This window comes from Salvelinus sp. IW2-2015, linkage group LG26, assembly GCF_002910315.2.
Source record: "Salvelinus sp. IW2-2015 linkage group LG26, ASM291031v2, whole genome shotgun sequence".
Lineage (NCBI taxonomy): Eukaryota > Metazoa > Chordata > Actinopteri > Salmoniformes > Salmonidae > Salvelinus > Salvelinus sp. IW2-2015.
In genome coordinates, this window is record NC_036866.1 from 40482437 (window position 1) to 40501851 (window position 19415).

The 19415-nt window shown below is 45.5% G+C and overlaps 1 long non-coding RNA gene across 2 annotated transcripts in view; it reads left to right on the forward strand.

The window, feature by feature from the left end:
- Positions 1-18054: 18054 nt before the first annotated feature.
- Positions 18055-19415, forward strand: part of LOC111952484 (uncharacterized) — a 7508-nt gene continuing 6147 nt past the window's right edge. Inside the window, exons 1-2 of one of the 2 annotated variants that reach the window (XR_002875742.2) lie at positions 18055-18373; positions 19098-19202. This is a non-coding gene — a long non-coding RNA (uncharacterized lncRNA). The remainder of the gene's footprint in view (positions 18374-19097; positions 19203-19415) is intronic. The other variant, XR_011474095.1, reaches the window with a different exon arrangement.

The following is a 19415-nucleotide window of genomic DNA, read 5'->3' on the forward strand; positions in this document are numbered from 1 at the left end:
GCCACTACCATGCTTCACCGTAGGGATGGTGCCAGGTTTCCTCCAGACGTGACGCTTGGCATTCAGGCCAAAGAGTTCATTCTTGGTTTCATCAGACCAGAGAATCTTGTTTCTCATGGTCTGAGAGTCTTTAGGTGCCTTTTGGCAAACTCCAAGCGGGCTGTCATGTGCCTTTTACTGAAGAGTGGCTTCCATCTGGCCACTCCACATAAAGGCCTGATTGGTGGAGTGCTGCAGAGATGGTTGTCCTTTTGGAAGGGTCTCCCATCTCCACAGAGGAACTCTGGAGTTCTGACAGAGTGACCATCGGGTTCTTTMTTACCTCCCTGACCAAGGCCCTTCCCCCCCAATTACTCCGTTTGGCCAGGTGGCCAGCTCTAGGAAGTTTTTGCTCTGACATGCACTATCAACTGTGGGACCTTACATAGACAGGTCTGTGCCTTTCCAAACTATGTCCAATCAATTGAATTTATCACAGGTGGACTCCAATCAAGTTGTAGAAACCTCTCAAGGATGATCCATGGAAACAGGATGCACCTGAGATCAATTTCGAGTCTCATAGCAAAGGGTCTGAATAATTATGTAAATAAGGTATTTCTGTTTCTAAAAACCTGTTTTCACTTTGTCATTATGGGTTATTGTGTGTAGATTGATGAGGAAAATTTGTAATTTAARACGTTTTAGAATAAGGCTGTAATGTAACAAATTGTGGAAAAAGTCAAGGGGMCTGAATACTTTCCAAATGCACTGTATATATAAAAAAAAATATTTCTCAGAAAACTTGGCGGACCAAATCAAATTGCCTGTAGGCCACTAGTTGGGGAACCCTGCTGTACAGTAATACAATAGCACACACACTGGACCAGTTTTTGCACTCAGTCAGAGTTGGGCATTGATTCTCCTCTTCTTCTCTGCTTGCTCTGAAATTGGAATGTTATGCATCAGTGCCCACCACACTAGTCTCCCACTGATCTTTGGTGTTTTTTTGAGTCATAGGGACAAGTGTGTAACCTGTTAAACAGAGGGTGTGACTTCACTGTTTGAGTGAGAAGTTAAGGCTAAGAGATGGTGGAGTGCCTCTCACTGCTATAAGAGAACTTTGTTATGCCTGAAAGAACAAAGAGATAGCTGACTGCATCTACTGTGGTTTCTTCTCATTGTGCTGTGGGTGAGACGGGGACCTACGAGCAGCTGCTTTACCTTTCAAGAACAAGATTTACTTACAGTACAGTGCAATAGTTTTCAAACTACTAGCATACAGAGCACATTGAGTCATTTGTTAWACTATAGTGCTTCAGGGAGTGGGAAAAGGTTCTGCAATTTCGCTGCAATTTCGCCCTCTCTCTCTCTTTTGCTCTCTCCCTCTGTTAGAGTGGGGATTGTGTAAGCGGGTCTGTCTCGTCCTCTGAATACTGTGTGTCGATCTGAGGGCAGCCTTTCACTGAGCCTTCTCTGATTCTTACCTCCCACAACAATGGGCCTGCAATGAGTTATTGACTTGTGTGTGTATCACCCTCTTCATGAAACAACACAACGCTGACTGTCTCCCACTTCACTAGCTGGATGAATAATTGATTTCACTGCGATGACCGAGATGAGAGAAGTAGCAAATAGAGGAGTGCCAGAGAGAACAACAGAGGAAGAGAAAAAGGTCCCTTGTGAACGTGACAAACCTCAGTCACTTCTTCTTTCTGTTCATGGGTTGAAGGGTTGTTTTACTGCTGAATTGCTGTTGTTATTAAATCTAATTACTACGGTATTGTGGCAGTTTAGTTATATCTTCATCCTTATCCTCTTGGTTTTCTTTACATTACAGCTGAACTGGGCTCTGACACAAGGACAAAGTTACCAAGAAGGAGATTCTCAGTCTTACGGTGAAACAGCTGCACGGTACCCCAAAAAAAGGTGGGTTTAGCGAACACCACACAGAGTTTTGTTGACTCATCTATCCCCATTGTGTGAGAGCATTAGGTCCTGAACTATTCTGTTTTGTCTGTGTTCTGTTGTGTTGTGGGTGAAGTGAAGCAGGGGATGGGCCCTGTTGGTCCTAGACGGCCTGGGACCTCAAAGCAGCCCTGGTCATTAGCACTGGACTTCTATATGCCTCACTGACTCCATACACACAGTAATAACAACACTCCACCACAGCCCTGCGGAACGGGATGGGCAGACCTGTAGCTTCTCATTACATAATAAAGCAACATCGAGATTAGTTCACCCACATTACAAATGTATTGAATGTACTGCATCATTGTTTGGATACCTCAGCCTAGAGTAGCAGCCAATGTGTGGTGTTCAATGTAGGCCTACATTCCATGAGACTTTTGAAAAAAACATGCAGGGCTTGACATTAACCTGTTTATCCACTTGTCCTTCAGACAAGGAGGTGACTGAAAATGTTGTGGTGTTTGACGCAAGAAACCACTTTACAAAATAAAATGCATTATTATTCCCATACCATTAATAATCAGACACATTTTGCTACCCTCTGCCTATTGGCTACTTAGCTTAGTCAAGCGTGTCTCAAAATACAACACTGCCCCTTTTAAGACAAAAAAAGCTCTTTACCTGACTTGCTTTTCAAATATGTCTAGAAATGTACACGCTTTGTGCTGTTGTAGGAAGCAATCACTCCCCTATTGCTGACTACAAAGTATCTATAGCTGGCCTAATAACTCATTAACTAGCAAAGGATATGAACAAAATGTGCACCTGTGGCTACATGCAGCTCCTGCTTTGATCTCAAAACAAGCGCATCTACTCATGACCACAGCTGTAAACACAGTCCAGTTCAAAGTAAACGGCACAGATCCATATATGGCAATGTTTTATTTGCATATAGGCCTACTGCAGCTCTGATTGGTTTTGTAGGCCTACTGCAGCTCTAATTGGTTATGCCACACCGGTCTCTGTAGAGTACGGGCTGAGTCATGCACAATAAAATCCTATGTTGCATTGAAAGTGGCGAATATTGCGTTGATTCGATCACAATTGCCACAGTAAAAGGAAACATTGATAGGGTTAACTAACAGGGAAAACTCTAGAAAGCAGTGGTGGAAAGAGTACACAATTTTCATATTTGTAAAGTTCCATTAATAGAAAAGTGAAAGTCACCCAGTAAAATACTACTTGAGTAAAAGTCAAAAGTATTTGGTTTTATATATACTTAGGTATAAAAAGTATATTAAATTGCTAAAATATACTTAAATATAAATTATCTAAAATTCCTTATATTAAGAAAACCAGATACCCAGGGGCACACAGCACAAATGTACAAATTAAGCATATGTATTTAGTGAGTCCGCCAGATCAGATGCAGTAGAGATGACCAGGAATTTTCTCTCGAGTGTGTGAATTGGGCCAGTTTCCTGTCCTGCTAAGCATTCAAAACATAACGAGTACTTTTGGGTGGAAAATGTATGAAGTAAAAAGTACATTCTTTTCTTTAGGAATGTAGTGGAGTAAAAGTAAAAGTTGCCCAAAATCAATATCAATAGCAAAGTAAAGTAAAGATACCCCAAAAACCATTATTCCTCCTCCACCAAACTTTACAGTTGGCACTATGCATTCTGGGACGGTAGCATTCTCCTGGCATACGCCAAACCCAGATTTGTCCGTTGGACTGCCAGATGGTGAAGCGGGATTCATTACTTCAGACAACGCATTTCCACTGCTCCAGATTCCAATGGCGGCGAGCTTTACACCACCCCAGCCAAAGCTTGGCATTGCGCATGGTGATCTTAGGCTTGTGTGRGTCTGCTCGGCCATGGAAACCCCACATTGCTTCCAGAGGCACCTTGGAACTCGGTAGTAAGTGTTGCAACTGAGGCGATTTTTAAGCACTACGCACTTCAGCACATGGCGGTCCCGTTCTGTGAGCTTTTGTGGCCTACCACTTTGCGGCTGAGCCGTTGTTGCTCCTAGACTTTTCCACTTCACAATAACAGCATTTACAGTTGACTGGGGCAGCTCTATAGCAGGGCAGAAATTTGACTAACTGACTTGTTGGAAAGGTGGCATCCTATGACGGTGCCACGTTGAAAGTCACTGAGCTCTTCAGTAAGGCCATTCTACTGCCAATGTTTGTCTATGGAGATTGCATGGCTGTGTGCTCGATTTTGTGCACCTGCCAGCAACGGGTGTGGCTGAAATAGCCAAATCCACTCTTTTGAAGGGGTGTCCACATACTTTTGTATATATAGTGTATGATGCTTATGTGAATACATTACAGTCTGCATTACACATCGCTGTATGGATTTTGACTGACAGCTGTTCTGAACTTGAGCACCCCTGAACAGAATGAGCCTATGTTTGTCTGTTGTGAAGAAACATTATCCGAGGCACACGCACCCGAATGCCCTCGGGAGTCATGCCTCCTTTCTATGCGCACCAAAATGATGATCTGTTTCCCTGAGTTGCATTGTGAAAGCCTAACACTGTAATGTCATGTTTTTTTAACTTAGCTAGTCATGTTAGCAATAGAACCGGCTTTCAATCGATGCCCACCTGAACCAGATTGAGATGTATAATGGACCGTGTTTGGATTGCGTGAACAGCGACGGTAATTGTGTGATGGCGGGGATGCAGGGTTGTGTTCCAAACAAAACAACTACAAGTGCGAGTGCTCTAGTTCCTCAACGGCACAGCTAGAAGAGCTATAAAAAAAAATTACCTCATAGTTGAAGACTGCTCTGAGTCATGGAAGTGCGTTCAATTACTGAGGAACTGTGCACACATTGGAGAGGTGTGTGGCCACTTGTTAGTCCTCTTCCTCTAACCCATGTAGCGTTGCACCTAACCCACATTACCCAGGAATGTTATTTGAACGTTACTGAATGTATCCAGAGTGTTTTCAGATCCTGTTGTCAACAAATGCGGTGAAAAGTACAGTACATTTCAAATGCACATGCAATCAACAGTGTAGTGTTAGGAGTCGGTCTCAAATCAAACCAAGTGTTATTGTTCACGTACACGTGTTTAGCGAAATATTTGCGTTTCTAGCTCCGACAGTGCAGTGATAGTACTCACTCCCGCAGTCGGTCTCTTCCCTTAGGGACCTCAAGAGGGACTGTCCGGGTATCTGGATCTTAGGGAGGAGATACTTCTCTATCTGTCTGGGTGGGTCTGGTCCGTCTACATATGACTGTTTTCTATGCATAATGTATTTTCTTCCATAGAGTTCTGCTATTATCTGTCTGCTTTGTATCTGTCTGGATCTGTGTAAAGCAGGGATAGGAGTGTAGTGTTGTGAGTCAGAGTTGCCGGTTGGCTTCGAGGAGGCATTGTTGGTTTTCAATGATTACCATCTTTGAGCCTTTGTCTGCTGGCTTTATGGTTATGTCTTTGTGTTTATGGGATTTGGCAATGGCTTGTCTTCTTGTGTGATGTTGTGGTAGAGGTATGAAAGTCTAATCATTTGTGTGTTGGTCTTCCAATAGGTGCTGATATAGTCTATAGTTTTGGTTCCATTCTAGATGGGACAATGAATGGTGAGGTCAGGTAGTCAGATGTATAGCCACAGTAGTCAAGCAGTTTGAGAGTTCTATGGTATCTGTGGATGTTTCTTTGGCGTTCCCCATAGTGCAGCGGCGTGGGGATGAAGGTGAGCCCACTTTCCAGCAGCTCAGTCTTAGGGTGTGATAGGTGAAAAGTGGATGAGAGACTGAGGATGTTTGTGTCTTGGTGGAGAGGCTGTGGTGTAATCATACCCTCCCCCACTACTTTAACTGTTCTACCCAGTGTTTCAGGTTCTTTGCAGTCGTGGCTGGTGTTCAGTGTATGTTCTCTTTTTCTGTGTGGAATTCTGAGCGATGGATTTGTAGTAGGGGGTTGTAGTGTGTGGCGATGTGTGAATGAATGTGTTTGAGCACGGCTTGTTGTTTCTCTGACAGGTAGGGTGAGTAGTTAATGATGGGGAAGTAGATGGTTGCATTGGGGTACATGGCTGTAGCTTTACTGTGGAGTGATTGCAGTTGTCCTATGGTTGTTTGTCTCTGTGTTTGGTCTTTGTTGTTGAGACCCAGKGACAGCACCATAACCCTGAGGCGGGTTCAACAAGGCTTCTGTTTGCGGCGAACATGTTGCCAGAGTAACAATTTTCAGTTGAATGATTTGAATGAACATCAAATAGCTCATTTTTGTAAGGATTACAGTGGCTTTTTAGCGGCAATATTCAAACTGAAAATGACTTAGCTACTCCTACTAAATATAGTAGAAATTCTACATGGGTACTTGATTCTTTTTAATTGCAGTTTAGAACCGAAACAGACACTTACGTTCACTGCACACTACCTTCTCAGACTGTTACCTAACGCTAGAGAATAGTCACGGCTAATACAAAACAAATGGAATATGTTAGCCAACGTTCGCAAACTATTTCCCTTGTTAATTAAATTCACCTCTGGTGTTGGGGTTTGGGGTAGATTTGGCCAAGACCCCAGTAATGTGGTGGAACTGTGCTCGAGGATAACTGTCAATCTGGATGTGTTTGTATGGGTGGGAAGGTATTCGGCTCAAGTTTGAGGCACCAAATGATGGCAATTGGTTTGTGAGACCTTATTTGCCAATCATTACTTTTCTAATGTGTCATGTCGTGTCTGGTGGGCCGGTACAAGACTGAAGGGAAGACTGGGGATGTTGGGGTGGAGTGTCTGGGTGAAGGTAAGGGAGAGAGTCTCACAGTGGGCTCTGGGAGAACCCTGTTTTTTGGTGTGTGTAGAGGTTAGTATTGGGGAGGGTTCAGAAGGGAAACTGCCGGGATTGGTTTTCACTTTGTTTTGTCACATCGTCACAACTTTCTCCACCTTAACCCCTTTATCCATAGTCACCACCTCAAAGTGGTGTTGGGGTGTATTAGGTTGGGTCTCTGTGTTGGCAGTGGTGTAAAGTACTTAAGTAAAAATACTTTAAAGTACAACTTAAGTCGTTTTGGGCGGTATCTGTACTTTACTGTACTATTTATATTTTTGACTGCTTTTATTTTACTACATTCCTAAAGAAAATAATGTACTTTTTACTCCATACATTCTCCCTGACACCAAAAATTWGATTTTTGAAAATGGTCCATTTCACACGCTTATCAAGAGAACATCCTTGGACATCCCTGCTGCCTCTGATCTGGCGGACTCACTAAACACACATGCTTTGTTTGTAAGTTATCTGGAAAAGAGGAATACCTATTGTTAGGTTCTTATTTTTCAGAGTAAATAAGGGAGGAGTTTAATTCTTCCCAAAGGTTCTGTACAGCTGTAATTCAGACAGCAAAACATTTCTCACCGTCACAGTTATATACATCCCACTTAAGACACTCCTCCTTCTCTCCAATCCTTACATTTTATGGTTCAACAGGAAAAGGGTAACAGGATACCAAACCCTTATTACTCGCTTATTAAGGGAATCTGTACTCACCTCCTGACCTCAACCCCTCCTTCACCTAATCCACAGGTGTCCATCTGTCTCCCCTATATCAACACGTTGCTCTCCTGTCGTCCACCCAACACATTCCAAAGCCTTCTGTCTTTCTTCAGAGAACCCTTAACTTCTAACATAAAACCCAGTCTCTTTTACTCCTCTGATTCTATGCTTCTTTCCTATCATTTATTTCATATCTCGGTGTTCAAAGTTTAGCCGATTCCAACACTATGTAAGAATGCTGTTCATCGATTACAGCTCAACATTTAACACCATAGTACCCTCCAAACTCGTCATTAAGCTCGAGACCCTGGGTCTCGACCCCGCCCTGTGCAACTGGGTCCTGGACTTTCTGACGGGCCGCCCCCAGATGGTGAGTGTAGGAAACAACATTTCCACCCTCGGAGTGTGGTGTCAGGAAAATAACCTCACACTCAACGTCAACAAAACAAAAGAGATGATCATGGACTTCAGGAAACAGCAGAGGGAGCACCCCCCTATCCACATCGACGGGACAGTAGTGGAGAAGGTGGAACGTTTTAAGTTCCTCAGTGTACATAGCATGGACAAACTGACAAACCGCTATCATCCAGAAAACGAGGTCAGTACAGGTGCATCAAAGCTGAGACCGAGAGACTGAAAAACAGCTTCTGGCCATCAGGGCCATCAGACTGTTAAACAGCCATCACTAACATTGAGTGGCTGCTGCCAACATTCTGACTCAAATCTCTAGGCACTTTAATAATTAAAAATTGGATATAATACATGTATCACTAGTCACTTTAAACAATGTCACTTTATATAATGTTTACATACATACCCTACATTACTCATCTCATATGTATGTACTGTACTCTATACCATCTACTGCATCTTGCCTATGCCGTTCAGCCATCGCTCATCCATATATTTATATGTACATATTCTTCATCCCTTTACACTTGTGTGTATAAGGTAGTTGTTGTGAAATTGTCATATTACTTGTTAGATATTACTGCACAGTCGGAACTAGAAGCACAAGCATTTCYCTACACAGGCATTAACATCTGCTAAACATGTGTATTTGACCAATAAAATGTGTTTTTGATTTGATTTGATTTGAGGGCACTATGGTGTTGAACGCTGAGCTGTAGTCAATGAATAGCAGTCTCACATAGGTGTTCCTTTTGTCCAGGTGTGAAAGGGCAGTGTGGAGTGCAGATAGAGAGATTGCATCATCTGTGGATCTGTTGGTGCGGTATGCAAATTGGAGTGGGTCTAGGGTGTCTGGGATAATGGTGTTGATTTGAGCCATGACCAGCCTTTCAAAGCATTTCATGGCAACAGACGTGAGTGCTACAGGTCGGTAGCCATTTAGGCAGGCTACCTTAGTGTTCTTGGGAATAGATGGTGGTCTGCTTGAAACATGTTGGTATTACAGACTCAGACAGGGAGAGGTTGAAATTGTCAGTGAAGACACTTGCCAGTTGGTCAGCGCATGCTCGGAGTACACGTCCTGGTAATCCGTCTGGCCCTGCGGCCTTGTGAATGTTGATTTGTTTAAAGGTCTTACTCACATCGGCTGCGGAGAGCGTGGTCACACAGTCATCCGGAACAGCTGATGCTCTCATGCATGTTTKAGTGTTACTTGCCTCGAAGTGAGTATGGAAGTTATTTAGCTTGTCTGGTAGGCTCGTGTCACTGGGCAGGTCTCAGCTGTGGTTCCCTTTGTAGTCTGTAATAGTTTGCAAGCCCTGCCACATCCGACAAGCGCCGGAGCCAGTGTAATGCGATTCGATCCTAGTCCTGTATTGACGCTTTGCCTGTTTGATGGTTCGTCAGAGGGCATAGCGGGATTTCTTATAAGCTTCCGGGTTAGAGTCCCACTCCTTGAAAGCGGCAGCTCTACCCTTTAGCTCAGTGTGAATGTTGCCTGTAATCCATGGCTTCTGGTTGGGATATGAAAGTACAGTCACTGTGGGGACGACGTCCTCGATGCACTTATTGATAAAGCCAGTGACTGATGTGGTGTTGTCCTCAATGCCATCGGAAGAATCCCGGGAACATATTCCAGTCTGTGCTAGCAAAACAGTCCTGTAGCTTAGCATCTGCTTCATCTGACCAGTTCAGTATTGAACGAGTCACTGGTACTTCCTGCTTTCCTTTTTGCTTGTAAGCAGGAATCAGGAGGATAGAATTATGGTCAGATTTGCCAAATGCAGGGCGAGGGAGAGCTTTGTACGCGTCTCTGTGTGTGGAGTAAAGGTGGTCTAGAATTATTTTCCCTCTGGTTGCACATTTAACATGCTGATAGAAGTTAGGTAAAACTGATTTAAGTTTCTCTGCGTTGAAGTCCCTGGCCACTAGGATCGCCGCCTCTGGATGAGCATTTTCCTGTTTGCTTATGGCGGTATACAGCTCATTGAGTGCGGTTTTAGTGCCAGCATCGGTCTGTGGTGGTATGTACGAAAAATACAGATGAAAACTCACTAGGTAGGTAGTGTGTTCTACAGCTTATCATGATATACTCTACCTCAGGCGAGCAAAACCTTGAGACTTCCTTAGATATCATGCACCAGCTGTTGTTTACATAAATGCATAGGCCCCCGCCCCGTGTCTTACCAGAGGCTGCTGTTCTATCCTGCCAATAGAGTGTATAACCCGCCAGCTGTATGTTCCTAATGTCGTCGTTCAGCCACGACTCTGTGAAACATAAGATATTACCATTTTTAATGTCCCGTTGGTAGGATAAACTTGCTTTCAGTTCGTCCCATTTATTTTCCAGCGATTGAACATTAGCTAGCAGGATGGAAGGCAAAGGCAGATTAGCCACTCGTCGCCTCATCCTCACAAGGCACCCTGATCTTTTTCCGCAAAATCTCAGTTTCCTTCTCCAGCGAGTCCCAGGGATCTGGGCCTAGTCGGCTGTCTGTAGGAGTCCCTCCCGTCCAATTCATTGAAGATAAACTCTTTGTCTAATCTAAGGTGAGTAATCACAGTTCTGATGTCCAGAAGATCTTTTCTGMCATAAGAGACGGTAGCAGCAACAGTATGAACAAAACAACGCTAAAAAACAAACAAAATAGCATGGTTGGTTAACTAAGAGCCGATAAGACAGCTGCCATCCTCTCTGGTGCCATCTTCATCCCAGCTCAACCCTAGGTTTAGAGTTGAGCTGGGATGTGGACATTAAGCTGGGTTAGAGTTAAAATTGAGCTGTGTGTGGATATGAAAGTAGGATTAGGGTTATGGTTAAGGTTGAGCCAGGAGTGGATATGAACCTAGGGTTAGAGTTCGGGCCTCAACCCTAGAGAAAAACCTCATCTTAATCCAATTAACAATTAATGAATGTGCCCCTCCCCCCACTATATGGCAGGAAGGTATTGTAGTCCTCAATTGAAGCCTGACCTGGAGTTAATGGGCTTTTGAGTGACATCAGCAGAACGGTTGAGGCTACAAACAAAATTCACATATGAGAGCGTTCAACAGACGCTCCCGYTGAACGCAAGCCTACACCTGAGCATGTGAAATTAACCCTTCACAGTGAAAACTTGGTCCCACAGAGAACAAGGCCTTTCTTCCATATAAAATCATTACCTACAGCCCTCACATAACTATGGACTGCAACTGAGCTAGCTAACCGTCCTTCCACACCACCCATCGTGACCTTATACGGATGCTGTCCTGTGTTGAGGTTCAGCTTACTGTGGCAACAGGAAATGGCTTAATTCATCCTCAACATGGTGCTTCATTCTCTATTCCACATCCTGTCTGTGGAGGAGGGAGAGAGAGAGAGATGCAAGGAGGGGGAGAGAGAAATAAGGTGGGAGAGATAATGGAGGGGGGGGAGGGAGGGAGAGAAGGGGATAGTGAGGGAGGGAGAGGGTGAAGGAGAGAGGAGGGAGCGGCTAGAGAGAGAGGAGCGAGAGAGGGTGGGAGAGTGCGAAGGAGGGAGAGAGAGGGGGAGGGGGTGAAAGAAGGGGGAGGGCTAAGAGAAGAGGAGGGGGATAAAGAGGAGGAAGAGAGAGATAGGAAGGAGAGAGAGATGTCTGTCTATCTGTCTGTCTAAGTCCTTCACCAGTATACCCGTTGCAGCTTTATCATCATCCCTTCCCATTGACTGCAATGGGAAGGGAGCATCAAACGCATACACATACACACATGCAAGCTCATTCGCATGAACACACACACATACACTACCTTTGTAACTATGAAAGCCTCTCACAGTCTGTTGTGTGCTGTGGGACGACTAATAGGTATGAGAGGTGTGCTTCTCCTCATCCTCTGTATCCCCTGGTAGGTGCTGAGCCAGGCTAAGGAGCTGAGAGTCACTATGAAGAAGTGCCAGGCCCAGCTCTCCCTGCCTGCTTTCCGGCCTCACACAAAGGACACCCAGCCAGCCCTATATGGCCACTGTCCCATGGCCCTCCTCTACCCCAGGGCCTGCAACTAAAGGTGAGAGGACCCCCACCAACACACATTCACACAATTACCACTATGCCTTTACCTCGTCGATAGCTGAAAACAGATCCGTCACCACCTTGGTGTTTCTATCAATAGTTATCAAAGAACACCTCTCCGTTTTTCTCTGGTTTACAAAGGAAGACCAATCTCGAACCTTTTACTTTTTAATCAAACACTCACGTTGCCTACTACACTCTTAAAATGGATCAAGAGCTTCCATTATCCTGTACTCCTGGCAGTAGATGTCAGGCCCAGTCAGCAGAGCCAGCAGTGACTCAAAGTGAAGTAGTCTTTCACTGTTGTGTTGTGATGAAGCTGGACTATAAATCAAGGGGAACATATTGGACAACAGCACTGCACTCACGCTGCGCACTGCCATTTTCCTGMGGCCGCGTTCTCCCACTGTTCCCCCACACTGTCTTCAAACACTTTGCTGTGTCAGCCCCTGTGGACAGGGCATGGGGGGCCTGTGTCGACTCGGCGGTGGTGCCCACCTCAAAGCCGGGCTCAGCTGCACCGGGGAGCATCATGGGACGTAATAATACCGCTGGCAGCAACCAGTAGCCCAGCAGAGAGAGACACACTCCAACAGCGTCAACGGCCTCAGAGGAAGAACAGTATTGGCACCTTGAACGGGGTTCACAGTTTTATTTAGGTATCAGCCCTGCAATGAATGTAGTTCTCTTGTTGATGTTGCTGTTGTTTTCTATCGAGGATGTCTGTTTTGTCAATGGGAAGGTGGCTTCAAGCGCAGTGCTAGTGAATCTGACTCATGCGTTATCACTGACAATATGACTGGGTGAAAATAGCCCCGGCCACTTCACTGCCAACTGTGTTGTGTATCATTGTGTCACCTCCCAGCTCCCGGGGGCCTCTCAAACACCCATAATCCTCCCCGACTCCTCAGAGAACCAAGGTCACGTCTAGTCAGTTACATTGTGAGCCCGGGTGACAAAGAAACAGTAGTGTTAATCTGGGGGATGGATTTATCCAGTGTCTCCTACCGTCCATGCACCTTAGCCTTGCCACCCTGGCCCTGACAGGGAGCCCCTCCCCAGTCCTCTCTCACCCCTCCGGGCTACCCAGGGCCCTCAGCGCAGCCAGCTGGGTCGGCAGTGGGGAGCACATAAAAGCAAGGATCATTCAGCCGCAGGCCAATTTGTTTCTGGAGCGGATGGTCACTGGACCGGAACATCATTCCCAATCATTTGTAGACTGCAAATTGACCGCAAGAAGCCCCAACAGATATAATTTTTTACTAAAACACAATAATGTAAAACCTTGCTTACATTCGTATACGATCACATATATCTCTTTATTARGCGTGGGAAGATTTCCTAAATGAAAATCACTTGGAGCTGATTTGCTTGTGTTTTCACGGTGTTTTATGTCCAAAAACAAAAATAAATCAGCTGCCATTTGGGGAAACCTGACATATAGCTTAGTCCATGCCAAGCGCCTCTCTCTGTCACTGGACATGGGAAGATGCAAAACGTGGGCGGTGAACCCTGCCTCTGGCTCCCTAGGGAAACTGTCCCTCCGTGTACAGCTTCATTTGGTTCCAACCTTGCAATTAGCGGCACTTTGAGCGAGAACTCACTGTCTTGATGTGTCTAACTTAGCCCTGTCGCATCTCCCACCAGGCCTAATGTGTGACACTCTCTCTCCCTCAGACCTAATGGACAGGTGCTTGGGCAATTATTTTAGTTGAGCAAGGCTGAATCGATTAGCAGAGATGTAGTGGAGTGTTTGTGGGTGTCTGCGTGTGTGCATGTGTGTGTACGTGTGTGTACAGTACGTGTGTATGCGCGTACCGGGTGAATAAGACCCGCGTCACCTAAGATCAGTTTTTTTTATTTGCTGTAATGGCTGTCTTTAGCAGGAGGGCAGGATATGAGCTTATGGTAATGCAAATTAGTTGTTGTTTATGAATTGACTTTCTTATTTGTTGTTTGCTGAGAATGGGAAGGCACACGGACGCCACACTGGTGCTCATCAACAGAACCGAGCTGGAGAAAGGCTGTGAGGACGACGACACAGTCATGATGGACTGGGTGAGTACCTCCCTGCTACACCCATTAACACTAAACAGATATTTCCATGCACGGTTCCCTTTCTCACCTATTTTATATGTAAAATATTTCATCTAGACATAGATATTTTACATTCTGTCAAAAGATGGGTTGTTACTAAAAAATGCGTATAAAGTTGGGTAATYGAGCTTTGATTGAGTGATTGTGTTGAGTGAGAGATCAGTTTGACAGTGTATTAGTTAGTATTCGGTTTAGAAACAGGTCAGAGCCCTAATGTCAATCCTCTGTCGCCCCCTACTGGTGTAAAACCTACACTACCATCTGCCCTCTAAAGCACAACACACCTCCTTGTCATTTCGCCGCGACACTCACTGTTTCGTTTCTCTATTCCAAGTGTCACCATCCTCACAGCTCTAAACAGCTACAGGTTATTTCTGAAAGTATTACTCTTCTCTGTAATAAATCATGTGGTCTTCCCAGCTTCTGCAGATAATCCATCAAAGGCTGGGGTCTGGGGTGGGCTACCGCCCCTCTGGTCCCTGCCTCGTCCCCACCGGCTTGTTTGATGAGCAGGGTGGGGTGGTAGCCAGCCTCCGTCACCTCCACACTGACCAGAGGGTTTGGCCTGTCGTATGGCGAACGCTACCGGTAAGCCCTGGTTCAGGTTCTGGTCCCAGCGTGAATCTCCTCTATCGTTTCCCTTTCCCCACTCCCAGCCTCTTATTCGGGGCTCTTTGCTTCTGAATTATCATATGGACCAGTGACACTCGTCTCCCCATCACACCTGCTGCACTAAGAGCACAGACACTGTTTCTATCTGATAACAACCCTGAATGCGTAGTATGTCTTATGAGGAGGAGTGTTGTGGTGGGCACTCTGGTTGAGTGGGACATGACATCTTTCGGTCTTCTTTTCTCTCCCGCTAACGTGCGGTGTGAGTGTGCGTGGTGCCTGATGGGCACATGTCAGCGTTGTGCGCGGCAGGAGCGCGGGGCTTTTCATGTCTCAGTAGTCACTGTAATGATTGCAGATGGGAGCGCTGTGGGGGGGCCTGGAGCCCAGAGCTCTGTCATTGTTGCAGGCTGGCAGGGCTGCCCTGACCCGTTACACTGGCTCTATCCTCAGCCTCATCTCATCTGCCTCTCTCCCTCCCTCCCTCCCACATGGGAGAGTAATTGAAAAGTGTATTTGGCAAATTACACATGTCTGGGTCTTGAAAAACTCTTTCAGTATTCAGCTATAGTCTACCTTCTTGTGCAGAGAAATTGACATTTCAAAAACACTTTAGAAAAAGTTGCGTCGCTGTTTCAGTGTGCTGGATCAGATTTATGTATGTATGCGCCTGCACGGGTTTGATTGCGTCTAATTTGGTAGCGAGGGGAAATCATTTATCCGTGGTGATAGCCCTCCCTGGGGAAGACTCCAATTGGACAGGGATTAATGATGACATGGCCACTGACTGGAAGTAATACCTCTCGGAGATTTACAACATGGAGTTTTGATAAACAGTAGACAGTTGCAGGTCCATATCGCATCGAACTGCATTTATGATAACATGGAGATTAGAAATAGGATTAACTTCGAACAGCTATAATAYCATTATCAACTGTCACTCCCTTTGAAATGAAAGGATTCATCTAGAATGGGAGGGAAGCCAGAGCAAAACAAATGGGATAAAAAAAAAAGAATACCACATCATAAAATGTTACGTAGACGTTCGTTCAAGAAAATGTAGTCGATACCACCTTCAAATATTTTAACCATCTATAATATATTTAAAATATCTATTGAAACACTGGTCAGTGCTATGGCCAGTTGGTGTGTATCTMCCTCGTTCTCCGGTTGTCATTTAAGGTATCTCTCTGAGACTGTCACAGACTGAAAGCAGGCCATCATATCAAGTAGAATCCTGCGCCGGACTTGATAAATATCAGCGGTGCTAAGGTGCTGAGCGCAACAGAGCTGTTAGGTACTCCAGCTTGTCTATGAAACTTTGTTTCAGCAGGGTATTTCACTGGAAATGAACGATGATAGTAGACCTATGATATTAGTCATGCCCTGAGTCACCTATTCCTGTTTAGTGACAACAAAATAAGATCKATTTGTGTCGTCATCATCGAGTGTCATAACACTACAAAAAAGCTATAAAACCAAATGTAAAGTAAACATTCATTATATTGTATATTTTGCATGTTATTGTGGAAGCCCTTTGACTTACTCATTTGAGCTGAGTAGTGTAGAGAGGGTGTCTGCTGCCGGTCCCCTGTCTGCAGGACGTGCCCCCTGTCCCTYAAGGGTTGCTCCTAACCCCTGGGGCTCCTGCATGCGAGGAGGCCTTATTAGCCCCAGGTAAGCAGCTGCAAGGAGGCCTCCCCCAGCCTCAGCCTCTCTTWGCCCTAGCCTATAACCCCCAGTGGGGCTGACCAGCCATCCAGAAAGRATTAGATTAGCAAGTGTTTGTCCCGACATGCTACTTACCACATGGGRTTTGTATGCCTCTTTGACAGTCTCTTCTCACGAGGAACACTACAATAGGTAGACGTATGTTTCTTGGTTGTCAACGGTGTGGCACACAACATATCTGACGTGTCTGTTTACAGAATTCCGAATCTGTAACTAATGAAGTAAAATGTGGGGTTTTGTTTCCTCGTTAGTCCTCATTTTCTAAGCCTGTAGTAGAGTAAGATGAGTTGGGGGTAGTTGGGACTGCTGTCCCCTGTCCCGTTATTGGTCTGAGCCAGAGGCCCGGCGCATTCCGTCACCCAACGACCTGTGATCTGTGAGGTGTGTTCTCCTGACCTTTGGTAGATAGCCGTGGCTTACTGTCACCCAGCAGTCAGGCTGGATCAGTCTAACAGGCTGGAGCTGGTGCAGAGCAGAGCTGGGTCTGTGTTACTAGAACCCGCTCCTAATCTCMCTAAGCGTCATTGTGCCGCCAGCGYCTTTGCTAGTCCTCCGACCGCAGCCGGTTCACAAGGTTCAACTCATTTCTTGAGTTGAACGATGATCCGAATCTGGAAAACACAATGGAGCCCATGGCCCCGCGTTCACGGTGAAAATATAGTCATATACTATATGTGTAAGGATCTGGGGCCTAGGGTTCTGGGGTTAAACCATGCTCTTGTACACTCACTGTAGCCTGGGTGCCCTGTCCACCCCTTGCCCCAAAATAAGACATCTCACATCTCAGCCAGTGATACCGTTCAACAACTTTGTCAAGTGCGATATTGTGCTGTGGAGTAAATCTTACAAATGAGGATGTAAGAAACTAGGAAAACTTGACTCGACTGGTCAGTGTCATAATTCCCAGCCACGCAAAACCCTCAAAGGGATGGCGACAGCCAAACTTGTTAATAGTCTTAATGTGTAAATCTAATGCAATTACACCCACGACTTGGTGAGAATCCTGTCACCAGGGTAAAGGAGTTGTCTTGACGTGTGCTCAAGTACTGCAGCTGAGGAACTTGTCATTCGAGGGTCTGTAATGTTGTGGTGACAGTGAACAGTGTCAGGGAGGAGGAGCTTGTTAGCGCTGCTAATCTACTCCAATCTGATATTATCCTGCCATGCTCCTCTGATGGGCTTTGAGAGTTTACGTGGCAAGAAGTTCAAGCTTGGAGGGCACTGGGAGCACAGCTAATCTAGGACAGAGTTTCCACGTCTCTCCATCCAGTTCATTCATCCAATACGGTGTATTGGAAGAGAAGAGAAAGGCGTGTTTTTGTTGTTGTTGGTGTTTAGTTCATGTCTAAGCGTTTGACTAATTCGTCTCCTACACTAAGAAATGGTGTTTTAACTGAGTTCATGACAGTTTCATTGGACCTTTGGTTAATGTGATAAACACAGGGACAGACGAGCCATATGCAAAGGGAACAGTCGCGAGTGGTTCTGTGTTGCTTCAGGACATTTTCTGTAGCTTTTCTTTAGAATCTGATTTGAATCTCTACGCTAGAAGATTGTCAATTAGACTCAATACATTTCGCAACCTATTTAGAAAGCACATCCCCTGCAGCAGTGTTACAGTACTGTAAATATCATGTGAGTGACTACCATGTTGATGTTGAAGCCTGATCCCGTCTATTCTCCAGCAGTGTGCCTACTACCACTGTCCCTGTGTCAGTCAGTCCCTCTTGTCTAATGCAGTGTGTTTGTGTCCTGTATCCTGCAGGGCTCCTCACGGTGCTGCACTGTCCCTGGGTGGTGGAGAAGGCTCTGGCGGCAGGGGATAGGGGTTACCAACATGCTGTGCACAGAGCGCCGCTGAATCCAGACACAGCACTACCTACAGGCTTCAGAAAGTAACGGACACGCCCCTCCAACGACGTGATGTTAGCCCTCTCTCACTGACTGTTTCCACAGGCTTTATGTTTAAGGGTTACTTCAGGATGTTGGTGTCCCTTCAATCAACTTCCCCAGAGTCAGGTGAACTCAGATGAACCTTTTTATATGTCTGCGCGTCCAGTATGAAGGACGTCAGAGGTCGTTTGGTGAGCCAATGCTAACTAGCTTAGCACAAAGACTGGGACGTCTTCGGGGTACAGCTAGCATTCTCTGGGGAAGTAGATAGAGGGCCTCATTGCCAGAATCCCGAAGGATTAGTGATAACAAGAGGTGCTACTGGTAGAGATGTGGAGCTGCTAGCAACAGTATGTAACCCAGCTATGAACCATCCTGGTGTGTGTAGATTTGAGGCAGGCAGTAAGACACCATAAGGGAAAGATCAATTATTAGCAGACAGTCAGGGTGTGAACTGTGACATAATGGGCTCATATACATGACTGACTGACTAGAGAGCCTAATAGGTGTCTGAATGAGAGACTACTGTACACTATGTTAACTCCTGTTTGTACACAGCACACACACACACACACACACACACACACACACACACACACACACACACACACACACACACCACAATTTGTTTTCGCCACACAACACCAACACGCACACACCCACACACACATGTAGAGGACAACTCTCAAAGTCTGAGCTATAGCAGTGCCTTGTCCTCCACACAGAGGAAATCCATAACGCCATGCTGTGATAGTGAAGGGGTAGCTCCTCAGTCATCAGATACTGTACTCTGTCTGTACTGCTGAAGAACATAGACTTGTTACAATGTAGACAGTGGTAAAATAGTGTTGATGAAACTGCTTGAATTGAACCAGTCATTGTATTCCTTTCTATGGGGGATGTGTTCTTGTGTAGACGGGAGGCTGTGGAAGGATTTCCGTTTGACAGAAGCCCATCAACTGAGACCACACAGGCCTTAAAGCCACGGTGGACTCTGACGCCCACTTCACACAGCTCAAGGTAACATATCGCTCTTCCTATGAGATGAGGATTCAGAGAGATAAAACTGTCCCCGATAAAAAGTTATCGGGAAAGTTCATCAAAAGTGCTCACTTGTAGGTCTCTCTACAATCTGTAAAGGGGTAAAAGCTTGTAGGTCTCTCTACAGATCTGTAAAGGGGTGTAAAGCTTGTAGGTCTCTCTACAATCTGTAAAGGGGTGTAAAGCTTGTAG